The sequence below is a fragment of the Argopecten irradians genome, chromosome 15 (assembly GCF_041381155.1).
Source record: "Argopecten irradians isolate NY chromosome 15, Ai_NY, whole genome shotgun sequence".
Lineage (NCBI taxonomy): Eukaryota > Metazoa > Mollusca > Bivalvia > Pectinida > Pectinidae > Argopecten > Argopecten irradians.
The window spans coordinates 18208409-18212546 of record NC_091148.1 but is presented as its reverse complement, the minus strand read 5'-3'; positions in this window follow the sequence as shown (position 1 = coordinate 18212546).

Genomic DNA, 4138 nt, shown 5'->3' with positions numbered 1-4138 from the left:
CTAGCAGAAAAAGTGTAATCAGAACTTCATAACGAGAAGAACACACAGAGGGAATGGCATATATTAACTTACCAAGCAGATAAAGTGTAATCAGAACTTCATAATGAGAAGAACACACTGAGAAATAGTCACTATTAACTTACCAAGCAGAAAAAGTGTAATCAGAACTTCATAATGAGAAGAACACACTGAGAAATAGTCACTATTAACTTACCTAGCAGAAAAAGTGTAATCAGAACTTCATAATGAGAAGAACACACTGAGGGAATAGTCACTATTAACTTACCTAGCAGAAAAAGTGTAATCAGAACTTCATAATGAGAAGAACACACTGAGGGAATGGCATCTATTAACTTACCTAGCAGATAAAGTGTAATCAGAACTTCATAATGAGAAGAACACACTGAGAAATGGCATCTATTAACTTACCTAGCAGAAAAAGTGTAATCAGAACTTCATAATGAGAAGAACACACTGAGGGAATGACCACTATTAACTTACCTAGCAGAAAAAGTGTAATCAGAACTTCATAATGAGAAGAGCACACTGAGGGAATGACCACTATTAACTTACCTAGCAGAAAAAGTGTAATCAGAACTTCATAATGAGAAGAACACACTGAAGGAATAGGCACTATTAACTTACCTAGCAGAAAAAGTGTAATCAGAACTTCATAATGAGAAGAACACACTGAGGAATGGCACTATTAACTTACCTAGCAGAAAAAAGTGTAATCAGAACTTCATAATGAGAAGAACACACTGAGGAATGTCACTATTAACTTACCTAGCAGAAAAAGTGTAATCAGAACTTCATAATGAGAAGAACACACTGAAGGAATAGTCACTATTAACTTACCTAGCAGAAAAAGTGTAATCAGAACTTCATAATGAGAAGAACACACTGAGGGAATGGTCACTTTTAACTTACCTAGCAGAAAAAAGTGTAATCAGAACTTCATAATGAGAAGAATACACTGAAAGAATGACACTATTAACTTACCTAGCAGAAAAAGTGTAATCAGAACTTCATAATGAGAAGAACACACTGAGGGAATGGTCAATTTTAACTTACCTAGCAGAAAAAAGTGTAATCAGAACTTCATAATGAGAAGAATACACTAAAAGAATGAGCACTATTAACTTACCTAGCAGAAAAAGTGTAATCAGAACTTCATAATGAGAAGAACACACTGAGGAATAGTCACTATTAACTTACCTAGCAGAAAAAGTGTAATCAGAACTTCATAATGAGAAGAACACACTGAAGAAATGACACTATTAACTTACCTAGCAGAAAAAGTGTAATCAGAAATTCATAATGAGAAGAAAACATTGAAGGAATAGGCACTATTAACTTACCTTGCAGAAAAAGTGTAATCAGAACTTCATAATGAGAAGAACACACTGAAGGAATAGGCACTATTAACTTAGCTAGCAGAAAAAGTGTAATCAGAACTTCATAATGAGAAGAACACATTGAAGGAATAGTCACTATTAACTTACCTAGCAGAAAAAGTGTAATCAGAACTTCATAATGAGAAGAAAAACTCTGAGAGGAAATAGTCACTATTAACTTACCTAACAGAAAAAGTGTAATCAGAACATGAAATGATCATTTTGCATCTAATTTATCAGAAGTCAGAAATCTGCTACGTAAACTGATACCAAACACGTGTTTGGGAAGAATGCTTAAAATAAGGTTTTTGAGGAGGTCAAGGAGTTGATTACTAAGACTCCGGGTCCCGTTTTGACCTATTATGATGCTTATAAACCTGTAACGCTGCAGGTCGACACCTCCAAATAAGGTCTAGGTGCTACCCTTTTGCAGACATAATACATATTGGACACATGGGTTTTGAACAAAACAACAGTATGGCTATAGAGGTGAGTTATTTTTGCAAGATATGAACAAGGCTATTTCTGACATGGTGCTCTATCATGGACTCCAAATATGACATTTGTCAAACCCGTTACCAGAATAAAAGTGGTAGAACCACCCCATTAAAAACAATCTAAAACAATTCATGGTATAAGATACTAACAGAGTTAATTAAAATTATATAATTCATGTGATGATATTATTTTAGCTTAAGATCAGAAATCGTCATATTGTAAATGTGACTGCATATAAAGTGTAAATTAATCCTTAAAAGTACTTACCCTGGTTATTCTTGTCATGTTTCTACACTGTCCCGTTAACGGACGCATATTACTCTTTTTTAGTTTAAGGAAAGGCCAGTTGCCAACCAGATCTTTATAATGATGATGTTTTCAAAGGATTGGTTGTCGATTGGCTGATAGGTAACGTAGTCATTAAAACGCATAATGAGACGGGGCTCTGGGCCAAAAATGTTGGATTCGCCTAATGGAATTAGCGGGTCACAGTAAGCGTTATCAGCATAATAGATGCGTCACGTAACATAATCTTGAGACAAAAATAAACCCCTCAATTTTAAATGCTATAGATATGTTTCGCCCAATTAAATATAAAGACTATGAAATAGAAATTTATCATATACACATATCTTCAGATCTTTTTCAATTCATACAGCGAACAATATAGGTGGTCAGTTGCATAGCTCGACTTGGAAAATACTTCTCTAAAATTAGAGTGAAGTCAAGCTTTACATAGAAAATGACAGTCTTGACACGGTATGTTTAGTAAAAAACAATAAATCAAAGTTCGATGGATTGTTTATACATATTATGTAATCTAAAACACTTCATATTACTGACATACGCTCGCTAGCTTAGTACAACAAACATATGTGTAGTTAGTCTGCAACTGCATGTCCGCTGGCATATGAGTTGAAATTTAACTCATCACGTGCAACACGAGTCCAACAGAATCCGGGCAAGTTCCTTATATTGCTACACGCCATATCTTACTTACATTACCTAGATATATCCTAGGGTGCTACCGATTCAATTCTAATTTCCTTCTCTTTTGTTGCCGTTATTCAGATTTTTTCTCTCACATGCTTTCGTTCCGTTGCCATTTTGTTTACTTTTAGTACGCAACAATTCGCATGTGCGAAACTTCGACAACCCATTCCATCGTAGCTTCATTTGCATACTATCCCGTCAATCTGACTTCGAAATAAATCAAGGATTTCCTTTAATTTTGTATTCAAGACACATTTGTTCAATCTTATACGCGTAAAGAAATTAGATTGAGGTATTTTTTATTTTTGGTTGGGCGAAACCTACCTGTAAAACAACGCAAATCGACATACCAACAGAAGCATTTCGAATTTTGAATTTATTTCAAAATGGCGGTAAATCATATTGCTAAAATTGCACTAAAACGTCGAGGTCTGAGAGAAAAATACTCTTTCATATGTTCCAATGGAATCGCTAATTAATTATTCTATTTTGCTCCAAATAGTTTCATTCAAAAAACAGCTGTTAAAAAAGTGACATCGTGTTCCTTGTTCGTTTTTATATAGACACACACCATTACTCACATAAATATATACAAAATGTAAATATATTTAAGCATTGAAGGTCATTCAGTTGGCATTTATAGCCAATATAGCGCGCTTCATTGAATTGGCCTCTGTTAAGTTGGCATTCATATAGGCTATGAATGCTAACTGAAAGACGTGCAATTCTTATATTTACATTTGGTTAGAGCTTTATAATGAAATTCCAAGTGATTTGCATCTATAATGAATAAATCATTCGTTATCGTCAAGGATGTACAGCTAATTGAACAGCCGTTTTCTATTATCGCTGGCACACCAGTTGTGACGTTACAATGATAATGACGTCTTGACATTAGTTGTAGTTGATAGACTATATGAATGTAAACTGCGCTTGGTAAGGTTACACAGTGGGACTGCAATGGAAATGTGAATATTTATATATATATATATAGAGAGACCATTTGATTTTTTCCTTAATTTATGTTTATATTCAGTTATTATTCTATGATAAATTATCCATTGAAAATCGTTATTTTTTCTATCGATAATTTAATTATTTAAAGAGAGCCATACTGTGTTCGAATTTAATGTAAATATCATTCCTTTTTATGGCCTTTATTACTTTACATTTTTATGTAAATTATTGTCATAAATTCTGTTAAATATTAGTTTCTGAAACTTGGAGGACTTTACGATCATTTCCATTAT